We start from the raw sequence: 22694 nt of genomic DNA, 5'->3' as shown, positions 1-22694 counted from the left end.
CTGCCCCCTTAACATATGTGGTCTACCCATCTTGGAGATTACCTCACTTCCTTTTTGCTGTCGCTGAGGTCTTATCTTCGATTTTGAGCTCTCCATTCGCGCAATCTGGTTCTTTTCCTGAGGAACATAATTAGAATGGTATCATTGTTATTTACAATAGACTCTCTTCGTTCTTTGTGAGATTTCAATTTTTCCCATCTTCCTGCCATTTATGGCCCCCACAGGGCTGTTTAAGAGGTGCACGTGGTGCATGAATAAGTTGCCTGTGTCCGACGGCCATGGTTCTTGCCTATTTTGTTTGGGAGAATTGCATCAACTGGCTTCCTGCTCCAATTGTAAAAATTTCACTAAACAAGCCATCAAACTCCACCAACAACGCCTCAGATCCTTTTTGTGGGAGCAATCTCTTTGTTCCCCATCTAAGATGGACGAGGCACAGGTTCACAACCACCACGGGTCTCGTCTGCTGCCAACTCTCCATTGCCAACACCTAAATCTAAGCCCCAAATGCCTAAGCCTAAATCCTCAAAATCAGCATCTCAATTGACTCCGACACCAAAATCCACTCCAAAACAGGTAGGTACCAAGCCAAAGAAACCTAAGAAGTCTTCCATCAATGCACAGCCACCAGTACAACACCCTCCCATGCAGGATCAACCACCTATCGATCTTGATACTAACTATGAAACTATTCCGCCTCAATCTGGGCAACCGCCTTCTCCACTGTTGGCTCAATCTCCCTCCTGGGCAGACACCTTGGCTGAGGTAACTGTACTGCCTTATTCAGCCTGTTCGCGCCCCAAATTCCTGGATTGCTCTGTGTCCGGATGTGAGTCTGAATCATCATCTGTTCCTGCTGAGCCAGGGCCTTTACGGAAGAAGAGAGCTAAACACCACATTGAGAACACTGGACGTTCCAATACCAGTCCCTCACAGCCTCCGAGACTTTCGGGACTGTCAGTATTGCAGGACTCTCGAGCTCGACAACACTGGCCCAAGCGAGTCACCATTTGAGCCTCTGGCTTACTACGAACCACAGCCTAGATAGTATGCTGAAGATTGGGTTTCCCCAAGTTAGCTGCTAAAGAGCACTTTTCTGGAGTGACCTAATTTGTGGCTTTGTAACTTGGATTTTTTAAACCCAATCTTCCCCAAACATGGGGGGATTGTAGAGGAGAGGCAGTAGAAGCTTCTCTGTGATTCTGGTGTCTCTAGGTGCCTTGGGGGAACTTTTCTGGGAATCCCTACTTGTAGGTGCATAGCTCAGATGTCTGAAACCCAAATGTCAACAAACTTGCATGGTTTGTAGAGAAGTGTCAGGGGTTATTTAGGCATCTCTAGGTTCTTGGGGGAGCTTTTTATAGGATTTTAAAGTAAAAATGGATTGATGAATCGATTCATGAGAAAAAAATCATAAATTTGTAATTTGTGATTCGTTGACCTTGGTAAACCATGAATCTAAATGAATCACAATTTTTTTTCTGATTTGTGCCCATTTCTACTTTTAATACTTAAGGAATGAAACAAACTCCTTGTAGTATCTAGTTAGGCCGTCAACACCTGGATAAGCTTCTGAAGAATCTGAGGATGCCTGGATACAGTAGTTTGAAAAATACTATTGGAGAGTTAATCCAGAAGTGAAAGAATGATATTCAGTGCCATATCTCTGTGCAGAACCTCTCACCGTGAATTGTGTGTCATCTGCACTGAACAACAGGATTTGCACAACTGCAGTGCGTGTCTAAATTAAAGTGGGTGAGCTAAGATGTGAAAATAAATTTCTCTTTTTCGCCCACTTTTGAACTTTTTGAAACCTCAATTTCTTTGTGCCCGATGCTTGCAGGAACATGGGGCTGGGTAAATTCTTGAAAAACAAGCTGAAACAAAATTGTTCCCCACTGGCAGTTGCTAAATGTGATAAACACAGTTACTCAGGGATTTGAGAGGAGTGAGTTGCGGCTGCATGCCATGGAGGCATTAAGGATGAAACGCCTCTCACTGGTGCAGGGGGTGGGGAAAAGCTGGTAAAATGCTTGAATAGCTAACTGGATAACTCAGTGGGTGAAGCACCTGTCTGTGGAGCCAGGATCAGGAATTTGCTTCCCTGTTATGCCACCTGCAAGAAAAACCAAGGTGTGTACAACGTTGGGCATGTTACATAGTCCAGAGCAGCACCAGAAGGAAGGACTGGTAAGCTATTTCTGAGTACTTTATACCTAGGACATTGAGAATGTCTTACAAATCAACCATTGTTTCCCTGTTGTGGGGCAGCCTAAACCCCAATTGAAATGGATCTAGACTATCCATCTCATCAAAGAATGTTTGCAATTGATCAGCCACCCCCTCTCATTTAACTTGCCCCCAAACTGAATATTTGTGACAGATCTGTATTTATTTAGATCATCTGTCATCAGATTGTTTCTTCTTTTTCTTAAGAATGGGCTTTTCTATAGTTTCTTTTAAGCAGTAAGGCATATGGCCTTCCTGAAGCTTTTCATTAATAACACTAGTGACCCATTCTATTGTATTTTTGGCAGCATTTAATAGTCAAGATGGGCACAGACCTACAAGAGAGGTGGTAACTTTCCAGCATTCAAGTGCCTTGTCTACTTCCTTAGGTTCATTAATTGAAACAGATCCAATAAACCATGACTAGATGGTGCATTGAACATCTTACTCTGACCTCCTGGACTAAAAGAGGAGTCAAGGACCCTTCAGATATTTTCAGATCTAGAATGGGCTATTATAGGATTTCAGGCTACCCCTCCCTTCATCCTCAGTGGCCATGACAGCTGGGAATGGAAAGAGCTGTAATTTAACACAGTAGTTTGCAACCTTGGCTCCCCAGATGTTCTCAGACTGCAACTCCCAGAAATCCTGGCCAACACAATGAGTGGTGAAGGCTTCTGGGAGTTTTAGTCCAAGAACATCTGGGAATCCAAGGTTGGAAGCCACTGGTCTAACACATCTGGAGAGCAGGAGGTTGGGGGATGTCCGGGAATCTCAAAGATGTCAAAATACTCAGATCTCTTTTTCCTTCTTCTTCAACTCTTAAAGAGCAAAAAGAGGATTCTAAACTTTCCTGAAATATTTTGGGAAGTCTGCAATACAAAACTGCAGTTTTAAATTCCTGTTTATTAAAAAAATTCCTTATAGGGTAAAACCCCTACCCAAAATGATAAATCCATGTCCTCTGAAATAATGAGAAACATTGCCAGTTCATCCATCAAGTTTAGATGTAAACATGAGATTTTTATGATACCTGTTGAGGCTTCCTTCTTCCCTTTCTGTCTTCAAATTTTTGCTTGAGCCAAAAATCAGTTTTGAGGGTAGACTTATCTTAAGATATCCTCTGAGAAATAGAGACACCCTAAATGTACAGGCACCAGAAGTAGCTGCTTAGAGCAGCAATATTTTCCAAGATGCCAGCACAACAGTGATACAACAGGTTCTGCTCTCTCCTGAAGTATCAGTCCCATCTCCGGATCTCTTATAATGTTTCGCAGCATGCTAGGTGCAAATGCACAGCTCTCAGATCGGGAGGAGCTGCAGATGAACCAAATTCTTACCATCCTCTGTGATACTAATTATCTGCAAGATCCCAAATCATCCCTCTTGAATTGTGCAGCGCAGCCTCTCTCAACCTCCTGTCCCTCCAGATGTTGCAGTCTATGGCCAAAACCCCAAATGCTCAGCATAGTAAATCACACTAGAGTAGGCCCATCAAATCAATAGAATGTATGGAGGAGCTGACTCACTAAATCCCCATTGATTCACTGGGCTTGTTTTGGCCATTGACTCTCATCAGAGCCAACCAGCACAACCAGTGGCTGGGGATGGGGGGGAATGTAGTCTAAAACATCTGGAAAGTAGCAGGTGGTAGGAGACCAGGGGCAAGTATTGTGGCAGCTGAATGTCTTTGGGCAATCAGAAATGTAAAACAAGAGGCTTCAACCTATTCTCTTTGGTAAGGAAGAAAGAGATGCACTGTCCTGTTGCCTCCAGACATAATACTGATCCTTGTGCTGGCAGATGCACTGACAGCAACATGCACTAGCCATGGCATTTGATGTGGAAGCTGCTGACTCTTATTAGCATTCCCTCACCCATCCATCCGCCTCCCGGGAGCCTTGGTCTTTCTAATGGGAGAGACAAAAGATGTTAGAGCAGGCAGAAAAGCCAAGTAATTCCAGGGACGACCTGCAGAGGGCATCTGGACACTGCACCATCCTGCCAGCTTGCCTCTTCTCAACATCTCTCCTTGAATCCTATTGCGGACCCCAAAGTAACCGAGACGGTTGCCAGATCCAGCCCCTGAAACTGCATTGATATGGTTTCTTCCACCACCGTCTAGCAGTGTTCTAAGAGGAAAAGCTCAGTGTAGGAAAGAAGGACCAGTGCAGAGACTGAATGTGGTAGAAGACAAGTGCAGTTTTAGATGTTTCAGAGACATAATGGGCTGTGTTCTCAGAAGGCAATAACAGGAGGAACTTGTAATGCTTCGTTTGTAAAATAAGAATACTGTTAATGCAGACCTGGACGCAAGTCCAGTTCTTCAACTCCAAATATGTGGCCAAAAGGCTGCATGTGTTGATGGCTGAAGAAAGGCAGGCCTGTACATGCTCAGAGGCATTGCTATGCACACACACACATTGGATTGCTTTGCTTAGCTAACCTGTGGTTACAGAAAAAGAGATGGGTCAAAAAACACCCCCCAAAGGAAAAACACAGCAAACTCAAAAGCCTAAAGCTGTATGATACACCCAAATCGTCATTTTCCTTGGTCCTTTCTCACCTCATTCTTTGCTCCTCAAAGGATACCTGTACCTGTCTTAACATCTTTTTTGAGTCTCTTTCCACCTCACCACCTCTCACCACTAGCATCACTCCAGTGCACTTCCCGTTGTCATGATTTCATGCATCTTGGAAACTTCTGCTGCATTGCACTGCATTGCATTTATTCAGTTTAAACATCTGATCAGTGGTATTTACCACAAGGGGTAGGATGAGACAGGATGCCATAGGGTAAGGTGGGGTTACAAGGACTGTATCACATGGATAACTTCTGCTAGAAACAACAGAACTAGTTACTCTGCACACAACCCAACAGTTTATTTAAAATATGTGTGTTTACTTAATGCCACTATAAAAGCTGCAATGGATGAAATTCCCTCGTCTGTGCAACTTGTGGTACAGAAAAGCTTGTAGTTCTGCATTCAGTACATGAAAACACAATATGGTACCTAAGCCAAAAATTCAATGACCTAAAGATGTGGAATTCATCCAAATATCTGCCACCGATGAAAGCTTTTTTCATTCCTCTATAAAGGATAAATGAAACAGCTCCTCATTGCAGATATGCCTGTGTTACACATCAGCTACTGGTTGCAACAACCACTTTTAATGTAAAGATTATTAGTCATTTTTATCGTTTCAGTTCCCCTCTGACCCAATGATTATAATGCCCATGCCCCACTCCACAAGCCTACAGTATGTATAATTATTATCTGCCACTTTAGGCGGGACATGATGCAACTGATGAAAGAGGCTGTAATAGACAAAAGCTTATAACAAATAAAATATGCTAGTCTTAATCTACCACAAGGTTCATTGTTGTCTGGGCTGGATTCAAGAGCTCAGGACATGTGTGGTATACACAAGCACTGTATTACAAAGTCAGGAGGCTTTTGCTGCTGTCCCTCACTATCCGCTTGTCTGTTGCCTTATGGTCAGGCCAGCTCTGCCCTCAATTGCACAGATGATTGCATGTCTGACTATTTAAATCCAGTTAAGGGGCCACTGGGTATCTCTCTCTCTGAATGTACCAATGGTGCTGGGCATGTGGCCCGCCTTGCCCTCCTACAAAGTAAGGTGATGAAGCAGATGGTTCTGATGTCATCAAAATGGAACGGGCATGCTGCTCACTGCTTGCAGCCTCTGCCATCGTGGCATCTGTGAGGCTGTGTCTCATATTGATGTCTCATTTGTCTTAGTCCCTGTGATGGCAAGGGACTGGCAAGCGCACTGTGCTGGTTAGCCAGTCCATCTGATTGTGTTTTTCCATTGAGTACAGCATGTGCCTTGGTGGAACAAGCTTCCACCCCTACAGTGCTTCCTGCTCAGGCAGAGCTGGCCTGATGGCGCTGGTCTCTAGTCACCCTTTTTAAGGGCATCTGATGGACAATCATGGATCAGTGGACGCCCAATGCTCAACAGTCTCCCTGCCTGAGCTTACTGGGCTGGTCTCAGTGGTGGTGTTGCAGTCTCCTCGCCTTGTTGTGCTGGGGGACTTCAACATCCACGCCAAGGCAGCTTTGTCAGGAGAAGCTCAGGACTTCATGTCCTCCGTGCTGACCATGGGACTGTCCCAAATGGTATCTGCTCCCACTCATGCTGCAGGGCACACTTTAGACCTGTTTTTCTGTACTGGGGTGGATTCTGGTGATCTGAGTATGGGGGAAACTCTCTGTTGTCATGGACAGATCATCATCTAGTGGGCTCTAGACTTACTGGAACTTGGAGCCTTGGCAGGGGTGGGGGAGCAATTAAAATGGCCCACCCCAGGAGGCTGATGGGTCCAAATGGTTTCCTGATGGCTCTTGGGGAAGTTTCCTCTTGTCTTAGCAGGCAATCCTGCTGAAGCCTTGGTTGACCTCTGGAATGGGGGAAATGGGCAGGGCAGTTGACACAACCGCTCCTAAGCATCCCCTCCTATGAGGCAGAGCCAGACTAGCCCACTGGTTTACTGGGGAGCTGGTGGTGATGAAATGAATGGGACGGAGGCTAGAGTAACGATGGAGGAAAACTTGGAGTGGATCCTACCGAACCTGGGCTAGAGCCCATTGGAAGGCCTATTCCATGGCAGTGAAGAGGTCATTCTTCGCTGGCACCATTGTGTCTGCACAGAGTCGCCCAGTTGAGCTCTTCTGGATGGTCAAGGGCCTCTTTACACCATGGTTCATAAAATAAATCGAAACTTAACCCAGACAAGACAGAGATGTTCCTGGTCAGCCAAAAAGCAGATGAAAGGATAGGGTTGCAGTCTGTGCTGGATGGGGGGGCTACGCCCCCTCTGAAAAGACCGGTGTGCAGTTTAGGGGTGCTCCTAGATTCATCTCTGAGCCTGGGTGTCCAGGAGTGCCTTTAACACAAGTGTGCGAGCTGTGCCTATTCCTTCACGGGTCTGAAGTGGCCACGGTGACACATGCCTTAGTTATATCTCGGCTGAATTACTGCCATGTGTCTACATGGGGCTGCCTTTGGAAAGTGTTTGGAAACTCCAGAGGGTCCAAAATGCAGCAGCTGGATTGCTGAATGGGGCTCCACTGGCCGCCGATCCATTTCCGGCCACAGTTCAAAGTACTGAAAAAAGGTTTTAATCTATAAAGCCCTCAATGGCTTGGGTCCAAGCTATCTCAAAGACTGCATCTTCCTCTGTGAGCCTGCCTGGGCTTTAAGATCATCAGGTGAGGCTTTTCTCTTAGCCCTGCCATCCTCACAGGTACGCTTGGTGGGGACAGGAGAGGGGCCTTCTCTGTCTCTGCGCCAAGACTCTGGAACTCCCTCCCACGGGAAGACAGGCTGGCCCCATCTTTGCTGTCCTTCCACAAGCAGGCAAAGACTTTCCTCTTCAGACTGGCTGTCCCTTAATAACTGGTGGTTTGAAAGGGGTTTTTTAATGAATGGTTGTGCTTTCTTTTTAAATGTGTTTTAGTGGTGATTTGATAACCCTTTAAAATATAATACTTCTTTAATTCTTTTTAAATACTTGCATACCTACTGTTTTTAATCTTTTAAAAATGGTCTTTTTAATGATGTATGCTCCCTTGGGTTCTTTTTAAGGAGAGAGGCAAGATAAAAATATTTTAAATATATAAATAATAAATAATCAAGGAAGTGACCTCCCTTTTGCAGGATTCTGAAGGATGCAAGAGAGCAAATAATAAAATGCACATTGACGTTTTAAAAGCCTCCAGAGTTTCCTGTTTAAAATAACTAAGATGACCTTGTACAAACCACAGGAAGAAAGGGAGGGAATTCCAGAATTCATTCAATGTGCATTTACAGGTCACTGTTGAGAATGCCTGTTCCCGAGAGCCACAAATCTGATTTAGCTCAATGATGGGCTCGGGAGCAGCATCCCAAGACATTTATCTTAGTGCACAGATTAGCTCTTACAGATGCAGGTGGCCCTTTAGAGAGCCTCAAATGTCCGTAGGGATTTGACTATCAGAGGGGTACATGGCTTCCCCACAATCTTACACATACTTATCATTTGAATGTACCCAGACACACCGTGTGCTAGTGATGTTCACTATGCCTATGAATTAAGTCAATGTATCACCATGTAGATTTGACCTTCACCCTGGGGGCGGGGGGGGGGAAACACCTCCAGACACCCTTGGACTACAGTGCTGTCAGCGGGATCATGATGTTTCCCTAAAGAGCCAGTACCTACCAGTATGGGCACCCAAGGCAGCTCACAAATGGATTAAAAATATATGCAAAGAAAACACAATACGGTATATCACGACATTCAAAAACAATAAAACATGTAATAATACGAGAAAGACCGGGAAATTTTAAACACCATAAAAACACCATTGCAGCTGCATATGAGTCCCCAACACTCATGTGGATTATTGTGACTTTTAAAGGGGACAATCCCTTGTTCACAGAGATACAGAACATGAGGCAGCCTAACAGTTCATTCTGAAGAACAGGGCCATACATGTTTTAATTCCTTAGTGTGCTTACTGACTGAATTCTGTCATTCCCCTCCCACCCCCCTGACTTGGGAGTGAAGTAAGAAGTTGGAAACAGGGACGCAAGTTCATTATTGAGCCTGAGACCAAAAGGCCATTCTGTACTTTCATGACAAACCAGGTCCCGGTTGCCATCTGTACGAGACAAAACTCTTAGTCATTGACAAAAGAACCGAGTTGGTTGCCTTAGAACAGCTTCGTGATCTTCATCTGTGCTGGACCCTCCACTCTGATCCAACACAACTCGGAGTCCCCGTGGGAGGAGAAGTGGCCCTGGGCCTTCAGGAGTTGGTGCTGGAGATGCTCTGTTTGCTTGTATTTAACCTACCCTATGTCAGCACCTCTCCTGGTGAGATACGGCCAGTGATATGATTCTTAAAGCTATCTATAACAATATAAACTGTTCCAAGAATTCAGAATGATTTCTTTCTAACAGAATAAAACCCACGGTCCAGCAGATCACAAACAAAGCCATGAGCTCACTGGGGCACCAAACATTTGCTTTTTGCCGGGCACCGAAATACCATACTTAAGAGATTCAACTAAGGTGAGGATTAAAATCTTACAAAACCCCAAAGTGCTCATGCCAAGTGCAAACACAATCTCCTTCCTTAGATCACAGCTCCCGGGCTAAACACCAGCACAGCAAAAGTTGACAGCTCTGAAGCATTCAGAATGCTGCTTCAGCAGTTTCAGCGTCATTATCCAGCATCCGCTTCCAACAGCGTATTTTTCACTTTCAAAACTGGCAAAAGAAAAGAAGAAGAAAAAAAACCAAAACAAAAGGCAGGATGCTGCTAAAAGAATCTCAGGATTCAAATTCACACCTGGTATCCTGGGCTCCCCAGGATGCAGAGCCTCTTCTAAGGTTGTCCATTGCAAAGTAAATGGCAGGGCTTTAAGCAATAAGGAGATTCATCGCCTCCTTAAAGCCCCACAGAGTAGGGTCTGCCAGGCAGCGTTTTGAACACTGAAGACCACTGCAAACCCCTTCCCACCTCTACTCTATAAGCTGGAGTTTGGGGAAAAAAATCACACCTTACAAATAGTGACGTTGTTTGCAGTGACTGACTCTCTGGAGCAGGAAGAGGGAATGACATTCAAATATCGGCTGCATTTTATGTTCAGTGCCGGCATGCTGTTTCTTTTTGGTGCAATGCAAACATGGCGATCATGCCGCCCTTAGGTCTTCCACACTGGTGGTAGTGGGGGCGCGGCGGTGGCGCTAAAACAACAAAAATAGAATTTGCATTCCTTAGGGCTTCATCTTTTAAATACTTCCGAATTCCACCCTGCCCTATCCTCCAGCACTGTTCCTAACCTTTTCACCATGGATGTTTCATCCCAGTCCTTTCTAGTGTTTTTTTAAGGTCAAGGGTAGGCAAAACCCAGTTAGGGGCCCAAATACTCTTCCTCAGCACCTCTGTGGCCCCCTGGCAGCCCCCACAACCCCAAAATTTGTCTAAGAAACAAAGAGAGGAAGCTCAGAAAGTGCCTTTATACTTTCTCAGAGGCATGTAGGAAATTTGGCCACAATGTGTGCCTCTAGCAGCCCTTGGTCTGCCCCCCACATCCCCCAGATCTTCAAATATTTCTTGGTCACTCAGAGGACAGGAGGGAGCTTTTTCAATACCCCCATTCTTCAAGGGTTTTTTTTTGGGGGGGGGAATGAAGACTATGGGAATGGGTGTGGGTCTCCCAAGGTAGACCTGTGCAGCCCAGGGACCCCTAGGAGCTCCTCCCTGTGGGTCCCCCTCCCCACTGTCTTGATCCCATGGCATTCCCCCAGGGCCTCCTGGAAGCCGGAAATCGGTACCCTGACTGCAGAATTGGCCCATCCTGAATTGAATGAATAAAGTTTGCTCGTTCAGCTTAATTGTTACTGCATAATTTAATGTAACTTTTACCACATAATCAAGGGCCATTTTTACAGGGAGGGTATTAAAAAAGCAATTTAAATAACACTGTAGTCACTGGTTACTGAGGAGAAAGAGATGGTGATCTGAAATGGGACACTACAGGAATAACAAGTTATTTTAGAAACAGATTGTTTTCTAGATTTATAACTAATGTTAACATGTTAATTGTCTAAATAATGCTTTGAGTTCTGGCCATGGCTCTTTCCCCAAAGACTTCATCCTTCATATCCTCACACGCTTATGTCCCATGCCTAGGGGAAGTAAAGGCACCCTTCTTTTCTGCTTTGTCCGGACCACATCTGGAATTCGGGGTCCAGTTCTGGGCAGCTTAAGAAGGATATCCAAAAGCTGGAATGAGCCCAGAGGAGGGTGAGCAAGTTGGTAAAGGGTCTGAAAACTGAGCCCTGTGAGGAATGGTTGAAGGAACTGGGTATGATTTACCTGGGAAAACAGATGATGGAGAGCCATCTCCAATACCTGATGGAAGATGGAGCAAGCTTGTTTTCTCCTGCTTCAGAGGTTAGGAGCTGAATCAAAGGATTCAATCATAAGCAGGAGAATGTGAAAAACAATTGCTATTCAGTGATGGCCTGGATCAGGGGCTCTCCTTTTCTGGAGGGTTTTCAACAGTTATTGGCCAGTGCTTCCACTGTGGGTTTCCTGCATTGGCAAAGGGTTGCACCGGGAGACAACGCTTGCCATCTCTTCCAGCTTTAAAATTCTGTGATTCTGTGACATTAAGCCACACTCCAGATGAGAAGCAAATGACTTCGGACTCAAGGGGCCGAGGAAGAGAATGCCGAGAAGATTCTTGTGCACTAAAATTTGTCTGTTTCCCCACCAGACAAAATTGGAGCCCATTCTCGAGACCAGAGGTGTCAAACTCAATTTCATCTTGGGCCGCATTGGCATTAAGGTTGTCCTCAAAGGGCCGGCTATATCTGTAAGACTATATAAATGTATCTACTCTTTATCTCAACAGATGGATCTCAACAGATGGGAAACCCTGACATCTGAGCGTTCAGCCCCTCACCCAATTTGAAGAGACCCTTGTCCAGCAGGCCAAGACAAACAGGCAGTCACGAAAGCAGCAAAATCAGGGAGCTAGATGGGGTACAGATTGCATTTGTCTTCATTGTGGAAGGGATTGTCACTCTTGAATTGGCCTCCTCAGCCACACTAGACACTGTTCCAAGTCCTTCATACAGAGCACGATACCATAGTCTCTCGAGACTGAAGGATGCCTATGGTGATGACTCTTTACCATATTAAATATAACCCTCCTCATTCGATTATTACTGGTTTTAGTAATAACATAAATAACTAGTTCTGAAAGTAAAAGTCTGTGATCAAAGTCTAGTAATAATTGCAAGCAGATAACAACCGGAGTGGGCAAATGCGGGGTTTACATTTCCCAAGGTGCTGTATGCTGTCCAAGTGGCTGCGCTTTCTGACTCTTCGCTGCTTGGAATGCTGGGATAAGAAGTCCCGCTGGGCGGATTCCCAGCATCCTTGTGGAGCACTATGGGTGACCTATGTACAGTGGTGCCTCGCAAGACAATTGCCTCGCAGGACGAAAAGCCCACAAGACGATTGGTTTTTGTGACTGTTATGGTGCCTCCCATAGGGAACCTCGCAAGATAATATATTTTTTTGCAAGACAGCAATAAACAAACAAACAAACAAAAACAAAAACATAAATGAGAGATCTAAATAAAATTGGTTTTAGTGATTTATACTTATAAATACAAATTTAGGAATTAATATACATAAATAGGGTGCATCTCGCTGCAGGGCGCATGACAGTGGCCATGTGAAAAGCGGGACTGCTGAGTCTGGTATTCAGATGCTAAATCCTGATTGACATGCCCAAGCTCCTTTTTTTAACCTTATTTTTATTTATATCTTACATTTTTCCTGATAAAGGAGGTTTTAAAAAAAATTTGAAACCTGATTTGGACTGGGCAGCGTATCAAAAGGATGGTGCCTTCATGTAGAGGACTATCCTCTGATAGTTCTTCAAGGAATAACAATAATTACATGCCATCAAGTCAATTCCAGACTTTTCTAGGTATAGGTTACGTGGAAGTGGTTTACTGATCTCTTCTTCTGGAGGCACCCTGAGACTTTCCAGCTTCCCTTTGCCCAACGGTACACAGGCTGGGTGTACCCACTGGAGGCACCGTGGGGAACCAGACTCCCATCCTCTCTAGCCCCAAAGCCAGCTGCCTAACTCACTTTTTAACCTTGTTTTCTTTTTATAGGAAGAGAGGCAGATGATCAATTCTAGTCCAGTCCTAGGATGAGATGGTGGAGAACCATCATTTCCTAAGTCCCACCATTACCCACCACCACACCCAGCTTTCCTATTCATACTGGAAGACGAAATGTACCACTCCAGCTCTCAGAGCGGAAGGTTTTCCAGCTTTCTTTGCTGGAGAAGGGGTCAGAGAGACAAGGGAACCTAAGATCCCATTGACTGTCTTTCCCTCCACTTTCAGCACCCTTGGCACTTGATCAGCACCAGTGGAACAGCCGCTGTGGCTAAAAGGTCTGCCACTATCCAGGCAGGACTTCTTGAAGTGGAGAGTCCATGGCGGGGGGGGGGACAATTTCGCTGCAGCAACGGGTGGCTCCTTGCCTGTTAAAGCTGCAGTTTTGTGCACAATTAATTCAGATGAGATTTCATTCAGAATAGACTGTAGGAAGTCCCTGGAGGTCTGAAATCTAAATGCTGACTATGCCTGACCCTGTTCAGCTTCCAAAATCAAACAAGATCAGGTGTATTCGTGAAGGCTTTCATGGCTGGGATCTAATGGTTGTTGTGTGTTTTTCGGGCTCTTTGGCCGTGTTCTGAAGGTTGTTCTTCCTCATGTTTCACCAGTCTCTGTGGCCGGCATCTTCAGAGGACAGCACTCAGATCATGGCCAAAAGAGCCCCAAAAACCCACAACAACCATAAGATCAGGTGTGTTCAGGGTAATATGGTGGACTTCAAACCCAGCAGGACATAAAATGGAATGGGCGAGAAAACTATCCTATATGTTCTTACTTGCAAATAAGCTCCATTCAGATCAGTGGGACTCATTTCCATTTCCACATGAAAATACATAGGATTGCCCACAATTCCCTATTCAATTACTTGAATATTTGAGCAGGCATGTCCCAGATTGTGCTGTTGGTGTGCATTTTCTCATGTTTGCATAGATGTACTGTAATATGTAGAGTTTGGGCGTTCTGGTCTGTACACTCACAGTGGAAAAAAAAGGGATTCACAGCCAAACATTTATGTATTAACTATTTTTCAAACATTGGATTTATCTTCACAATAGAAATTACACACTCTGCATGCTTTACAGGGAGGAAAGCAAGTAAAGAGACCAACATTCCAATAATGTTAGTCTTGAGCTGCAATTCAAAGTGCACTCACCTGGAATAACTACCACTGAACTGAATAAAACTAAATTCCAAATAGAGGGGTATAGGTTTGTATTCCTTTCTAGCTGCAAAAACACCAGTAGACAGGCCTTGGTGAACTGTCACTGGCTCCTCAGTTAAGGTATGACTGCAAAAGGTTTGTGTCAAGTTTTTAAAACGATTAACTTGGTACAATGTAGCTGCACAAGACAGGAGAATCAATTGATAAACAATCTGAATCTGAATTTCATCGGACATCATTTGTTCTTTGCCAGGAGTAATCTAATACAGATGTGGCAAGAGACATGTTCTTAATGATTTGAGAAAAACATCAGGCGACTACATACCCAATTTATGTACAATTTGTACGCCTTTTACAATTGCTCTGTAAGGCATACACTCAGTGAATGAGAGCCAGCATGAAAACTGAACCCTAATTCACCTCAGCTAGGGTACAACAAAGGAGGAGGAGTTCAAGTTGAGAAAAGCAGCTGAAAATGTAGTGTGCACCATTAAGGGGAAGGAGGTGGTCACCTCAGGCAGTGGAACACCAAAATAATTTACCGCTTGCACATGCACCCACACATACAATGGGGGGGCTTGCTGCTCTAACAAGTGCATAACCTTCTGCAGCTCTCCAGAACCAGCTGTCCCCCAAATGCTTGTCTTTGAGGGTTGCCAGCCATGGCAGGGGATCAACGCTCTTCTCTGTGCTTGAAAGCAGCAGGTTAATCCAGTCGGCTGAGGGCAAACTATCTTAGGGGAGCCCAGTGGAACCACAGGAGAGGCTGCTTCTTGATTCCCCTGCACAGCAATGAGGCCCCTGTTTCACCCCCATCTAGAGATCAGGCTGGCCCTGCCCCCACCCCTTTACACATGGTAGATGGGGCTCAGTTGCATTCAAAATGTATGGGTCTGCTGCTGTCTTCCACGGCAGGGATGGGAATTTCTTTCTTTCTTTGCTTTATATACTGCCCCGTTAGTGCAATGCACTATTCTGGGTGGTTCACAACAAATTAAAAAAACCTGACATATAACAGTAAAGGTATACAAAAAAACAATAAAAAGCATAAAAGCCATCAAAAACACCAATGGTCCAAGGCACTTTATGACAGCCAAGACAGAGGCATGACGTCAGGCAGGGTTGTTATGGAAGGCCTCCCTGAAAAGCAGTCTTTTAATTAGCTGTCTTCTAAACAGCATGTTAAATTTTAAATGTGTGGCCCTCCAGCTACTGGAGGACTGCAGCATCTGTCATCCCACACCATTTGGCTGTATCAGCTGAGGATTTTGGGAGTTGAAGTCCAACAACATCTGGAGAGCCACAGATTCCCCAGAAGTGATACACAGTCTGGCTCCACATTCTAAAGGACTAAACATGCTGATAACTTTAGTTGCCTTCTAAACTGGACATGTTGGCTGGGGGTCAGGGTGGGGTCTGGGCGTTGTAGTCAAAAAGCCCTAACTTTTCCACATCCTGCTCTGCTTGGAAACACTGTACGGGTATGTGCCGGGCATATGAACAGATGTCAGGAGTCTTGTACAGATGGTCAGATGAGCATGATGGAAGCCAGGAGCAAAGAGGACGACAGGCATAAACCTGACCTTTCGCATCCCAGCCCACGTCTCCCTTCCTCTTTCTATTCAACAGGGTCAGTGGTGATCTGAAAAGTGCGATGAGTGCCAGACCTGGAGGACTGTTGTCCCCTGGGTTAAAGGCTCCCCTTGCTCTTTCTCTGGCAGCATCTCACAAAGAACAGAAACAAGTGGGAGGGAAAGAGTGTGCTAGAGACTGGCTTTGTTCTCCTGCCTGCAAGAATGTCTGCAGTATCAGCATGGAGTCCCCCTTTCCATCTCTGATCTCTGACCCTGAATTCTCGCTCTTATTTACTCTGTGTCTAATCCAGCTGCCCGCCCCCCCCCCCAAACCTAGCATGCTCTCCACCAGGCAGGACAAAAATTATACGGCCATTGGAGGAGAGTGTTGCAACAGGGTTGGAGCCAATATAGATTTGGGAGACTTGGACGTACAGGGGCGCACAGAGAGGAGGGATATTTATAAAGAGGTGAATAGATCTGTCAGGGCTGCAATAATGAAAACAATGATATATTTGGTTGGACCAGCCTCTGTGGCTGCAATGGTGTGCCGACTTTAAAGTTACAGAGAATTCTACTTCACATACAATGGAAAGGTAGTGATTTTTCTGGTGTGGAAAGAGCAAAGTGATTTATTAAGACAGATCTTTTGAACCATCAGCTCGCTAGACACTAGGGCAGTCACAAACTATTTAGTGTTTGAAGCATGCCAGTCAAGTGACTAGAGATCTCATAACGGAGTAATGAAATGGTTTCTACTTACATAAATTATACAGTGCGATATTTCAACTGAGATCATTTTGCAATATCCTTAATAAGGGACCCTCACTTAATTGTAAGCACATAGAGCTCTCGAAAAACAGATTTTGCCTGTTATTGTTAACGAGGAAAGAAGTTTTCTTTTAGAGAGAAAAAACAAGAAGTCAGTTATCTGATCCTGTTTGCCTGCAGTACACATTACAAGAAAACTGAACACACATATATCATGTGTACTTGCAGTGTAAGAAAAATCTATGGCAGAGCTGTCCAGCTGTTGGGGAACTCAGAGTCTGTATGTTCACAAATGAAAGTGCTGCTGCAAGTAATTGTGTCACCTTAGGCACTTTTTTACCTTTTCCTTCCAGGGGACTTGTGGCAACATATAGGAGTCTCCCTGGCTCCCTCCCATGATGTTTTGTTCTTACAGAAAACTTGCGATATTGGTTAGGATAAACCAGAGTGTGATGCTCAGAACCACCTGGTGACCTTCAAGCCCACCAGGGGATCTGAACCTGGCCTTCAGATCCTAGTCCAACCCTGGCTTCCTGCATTTTTCCGAATGTTTGAACTAGAGCAAGGATGGGAGAAGAAGAAAAAAGAACTGAAGTCATGAGGCAGGGTTAGACAGAGGTAGTGGTTAGACAGAGGGACTGTTCCTGCAAGTGTGTTGGACTACAGGACCTGAAAGCCTCTATTCAGTTATCTGTGGATTATAAGAATTGTAAACCAACAGGGATGTGGTGGTGCTGCGGGTTAAACCACAGAAGCCTCTGTGCTGCAAGGTTGAAAGACCAGCAGTCGTAAGATTGAATCCACACGATGGGAGTGAGCTTCCGTCGCTTGTCCCAGCTCCTGCCAACCTAGCAGTTCAAAAGCATATTTTAAATTGCAAGCAGATAAATAGGTGCCACCTTGGTGGGAAGGTAACAGCATTCCATGTCTAGTCGTGCTGGCCACATGACCATGAAAATTGTCTTCGGACAAACGCTGGCTCTATGGCTTGGAAACGGGGATGAGCACCGCCCCCTAGAGTCAGACACGACTGGACCAAATGTCAAGGGGAAACCTTTACTTAAACCAACATACATACAGGGCACCAGGCTGGGATGGCTCAGGTAAAGACAACAGCAGATTTCTTTTTGATTAGGGAATCATTCAAACATTTGCTCTGTCACAGTCTGTGCAAAATGGTACAATTCATTCTGCTACTCAGAATTCCTTTCACAGCTCTGGCTCAGGTGTGAACCTAGATCTAGTGTGGGCTTGGGCCAAGAGGAGTCGTGGCTGAACCTCTGACTAGCTCCATGTCACAGTCCAAGATATTCCAGGCAGCCCCTCATGAGGGGCAAGGGCACCAGGGCCCAGTCCACCACGCAGGGCATCAAGTCCAAAGGCACTCACGGCACAGTTGGTCGTGACCAAGCAGAGGCAGGAGCACAAGGCTAAGAACACAGAACCCAAGCAAGAGGCAAGAGCCAAAGCAGGAACAAGAACCCTGGAGTCCAGATGCAGAGATGTCGGTAGCAAGCAGAGGCAACACCAAGGCAGGAGCAGATGCAGGAATACTGGGACGCAGGGAGTTCAGGAGCAGCAAAGCAATCAGTACAACACAACCAAAGAAATGTGTTGCTGATGCAAGTTGTGGGAGGGAGAACCACTCTTTAAATAGGCTTTCCCTCCAGGTTCCCAGGTGAGCCCCATGAGTGGCCCAGCACCTGCTCCTGATACCCCATTACATGCTGATCATAACAGCCACTCCCCCTAGAGATCCCAAAAACCGCCTAGAGTGGTCCTGAGTTGGCTAGATAGGCGGGATATAAATAAAATAAATAAAATAAATAAAAACAATATGAATCCACACCCATAATTCATACTAGCAATGTTTATGTCTTGCCAGAACCAAGGCTTTGGTAAAACTAATGGATCTTAATTGCCTATTGAAAAACAGGCCACACCAAAATATTTTACTTGGCATTTTAGGGGCAGCTTATTAGAATATATTGTTGCTGAGAAAGACCTTCTCCTTGTTAGCAACTGTGAAGATTGCAGCTGAGCACAGGTGGAACAGAGAGGGGATAGCAGATAGTTGTTCTTGCTGATCAATAAATCAGTGAGTCTCAATTCCAGTACACCATTCTCTGGGCTGTTCTGATATTAGCTGTGAAGGAAGAGGAGGAAAAGGTTATATAAAGGTCTGACAGTATGTGTGGGAGATGGAAGGAAAGGCAGACACAAATTCATTGGCGAGGGGATTCCAAGGCTGAATAGAGAAAGGCGAGGGAAGATTTTAAACCACGGATCAGATTTTCTTATTTATTCGTTCAGGCACAGAGTGACAACATGACTTGAAGATTTATAGTAGGTCAGCGGCTGGTCTGAGGAGTTTCAGGTCAGAGAAGGAAAATTATCAAAATTTACAAGCCTGTTTTGATTCTGAATTTATTTATACTGACAAGGAGAACTTTCTTAATTGTTCATTCACAACATTCCTCCCAGCAGGGATCACTGTACTTAATTACACACTGATTTACAGTAGCGTGAGTCAGGGTTTGAAAACATTACTTTTTCAGGAGGCTACAACTAACCAAATTCCCTAGCCAGGGAATTCTGGAAGTTGTAGTCAAAAAACATTATGCTTCCAGGCTTTTGAACAAATTGTTCAGAGGGCCACTTTTGATATTTAACTGACTTGCAAGAGCCTCGTGAGAAAACATTTGCTCTGTTTTGTTTAATCTGGCTTTTTATTTATTTATGATGTTTTGATTTCATTCATTCTCTGGATGGTTTACAAATGTATGCAATGAGTAAAATATATCAGTAAAATAAAAACCTCACAGACAGACTACCAGAAGCACAGTAAAAGCATTACCAATGCAGTTGACATAAAACCATCACATGTCACCAGATGAACACCAAAAAGCAGCATAAATCTTGTTTAAAACCTAGCCTATGACCAGTAAGTGGGGGTGGGGTGGGGTGAGTTTTAATAAGAATTGGTGCTTTGTTGTTTTTGTTGTTGTTTAGTCGTTAAGTCATGTCTGACTCTTCGTGACACCATGAACCAGAGCATGCCAGGCCCTCCTGTCTTCCACTGCCTCCAGGAGTTGGGTCAAATTCATGTTGGTCGCTTTGGTGACACTGTCCAACCATCTCGTCCTCTGTCGTCCCCTTCTCCTCCTGCCTTCACACTTTCCTAACATCAGCGTCTTTTCCAGGGAGTCTTCCCTTCTCATGCGATGGCCAAAGTACTGGAGCCTCAGCTTCAGGATCTGTCCTTCCAGTCAGCACTCAGGGTTGATTTCCTTCAAAATGGATAAGTTTGTTCTCCTTGCAGTCCAGGGGACTCTCAAGAGTTTCCTCCAGCACCACAGTTCAAAAGCATCAGTTCTTTGGTGGTCAGCTTTATATATATACACACAAGCTGCTTCTACCCTATGCACAAGAGGATATGTTCACAAGTACTTGTACAACTGTTGTAGGGGAAACTGCCTGCCACGAGTATTCAGTTCATCCACACCTGATTATGAAACATTTTAAAACATTTATATATATTCTGAATATTCGTGGCAGGCAGTTTCCCCTACAACAGTTGTACAAGTACTTGTGAACACACCCTCTTGTGTATAGGGTAGAAGCAGCTTGTATCAACAAGTTCCACCCAACAGGCAGCTGCACTTCAGAATACAAGTGTATGTGTCTGAGGATACAAAAATTTAGAAAGCATCATGGAAGGAAGGAAGGAAGGAAGGAAGGAAGGAAGGAAGGAAGGAAGGAAGGAAGGAAGGAGATTCCCTATAAACAGCTATGCCTTTCCTAAGGCTGCTATTTTCTCCTCTGCCTCCTGACTGCTCTCTCTCTCCTGCTGTTCATCAACCCTGGCCTGTCACAATGAATCAAAGGATCAATTTACCTCCCAACTCACTCCAAGCCTGGAATCATTTATGAGATGTCCCAGGGACCCCCGGGGCAAACACCGCAATAACAAATGGAACCCCCACCCCTTTCTCTTCACTCACATCCTCTGATCCCTGGCTTGTTTCTACCCCATTCCCAGAGCGGTTGGGGACAAAGTGGGGAGAAGAAATTGGGAGTCACTCATTCAAGGGCAGGTTCAGAGAAATGGCCCGTCTGATCTGACTCGGCACTCTGTCTCCAGCCGGGGTCAGTCACCATATGTGAGGCAGTTAAAAAATGAGACGAAGGTGATCTCCACTGCCACCATCCGTCATTCATCCACAGCATCTAGCAGTCTGATTTATGTTGCACCTGCATATGAGGACTCATTAAATAATACCCAGTGTTAGGACTTGCAGCTATGGATTTACCTTCCTCAAACATGTGCATGCACAGGTATGCATACATGTGGATACACACATGTGCACATACTTGGAGCTGACCTTATCCTAAGGCAGAGAGAGGCAGCTGCCTCAGGCAGTGGTTCCTGGGGGGGGGAGCCTTCCTTCCCTTCCTTCTGAGTCCTTTATCTTATCCCAAAGCCCTGAGGAACAATCCCAGGGAAGGAGGTGGCATTAACGCTATAGAAAGTAGATTAAAAGGCCAGTCAGACTGGCTTTTTTCCATGTGTGAATATGCTCACACATGTGCATCATTTGCTTCAGCCACAAAATGTCTTGGGCCAGCTCTGTTTATCCAAGCGATTACCAAATTATCATGGGGTATTTTCAAATAATTCAACTCTTCAGCAGCTGAAGGGAGAGGATTTTGAAAAACAGTTTGAAGAGGATGGACTTAAGCATGCCGTGGTAGAAGGTGGATCAAGGGGAGGGTGACCCATGGGCAGCAAGCAGGACTTCCCTTAATGAGTCAGGGAAGTCCCTCCTTTACTTCCACCCCAGGTTCCTGCTACTTCAGGCTGCCAGTATCTGGGGATAGGGGCTCTGCTGCTCATATGTTTCTTTACAGCACCCAGGATACTTTTAGGGCCAGTTAATTGTTTTCCTACTAATGGACACTTGAGCTCCCAGTGAAGTGCAGTGATGAACTAGGACTCTGGAGAACAGGGTTTGAATCCCCACTCGGCCATGGAAACTCACTAGGGGAGTGGAACTGCTCAAATAGCTCCTTAAATATCTCTCTTGCTTTGAAAGCCCTGTTAGGATTGCTGTAATTCGCTTCCAACTTGGGCAGCACAGAACACATACAACCCCTAACCAGAGGCTCCATGATCTTTTATTTTCTTTCTGATGAATTTGCTGCATTTGCCTCAGTTATTTGGAGGGCAGGAAAGTGCACCAAAAAATTCAGGGCAAAAAAATCTGTCCCTCCTTCTCTTCCATGAAGCAACAGCAAAGGCAGGCCTAGGAAAGAATGATTCTGATTTCTGAAATAGTGGTATGCCATGGGAGCCATGCGTGATGTTGGAAATAAATAGAAAAGTTGTTCGGAGGGCCAAGCTGGGATGTCTCATCAGAAGGATTTGTTCAAGCGATGTGGTTGCCCACACTGTTACCAGTCTTACTCTTTTATCCCCCTGTGCCTTATTTTAAGTCCCTGGCCTCTTGCCCCAAGACTTGCTTCCTGCTGAGAGTAGGGTGTCAGGTAGTGATAAAATCATAGGACTGGCTTTGATAGTAGAGCTCAGGATGGGTGAAAGGGGTCAGGTGCTGATGGAGTGCATAAGGAGGGAATGGGCAGGTTATTTGCACACAGGATCTCAGAACAGGCCGATATTCACCTCCTAGAATGGGGCTGGGCTGGAGATGGAGATGATTTAACTAACTGGTTTACGTAGAGAGGTGGAGGGAACAACGAGAGTCCTGCGGTACCCTAAAAAACTGACAGAAGGCTGCATCTGAAGGGGACTTCAGTCCACGGAAGCTTTGCCCAAGAAAAATGTGGGGTTCTCAAGGTGCCTTAAGACTCTTTGGGGCTTTTTGCTGGCTCTCGTGTGTGTGTGTGTGTGTGTGTGTGTGTGTGTGTGTGTGTGTGTGAGAGAGAGAGAGAGAGAGAGAGAGAGAGAGAGAGAGAGAGGATGGGGGGGGTCAGAGATGGCAGGAGATGAACGGAACCCTGAGTCCTAGGCGGGAGGCGAAGCGCCCACAGGGGTGGCGGGAGTACAAGTGGGCCGGGTGGGCAGGGAGGGCTCTCTAAGGGTAGCCGGAATGGGAAAGGACGGGACGGGAGGGTCGAAGCAGGACGGTGAGGCGGAGGCGGGAAGGGTGGCCGGAGTTCACCAGTGACGCTGGGGAAGGAAAACGGGACCCGGGCGGCGGGGTGGG

Source organism: Pogona vitticeps, chromosome 2 (assembly GCF_051106095.1).
Source record: "Pogona vitticeps strain Pit_001003342236 chromosome 2, PviZW2.1, whole genome shotgun sequence".
NCBI classification, from domain to species: domain Eukaryota; kingdom Metazoa; phylum Chordata; class Lepidosauria; order Squamata; family Agamidae; genus Pogona; species Pogona vitticeps.
Note: the sequence above shows the minus strand (reverse complement) of the source record.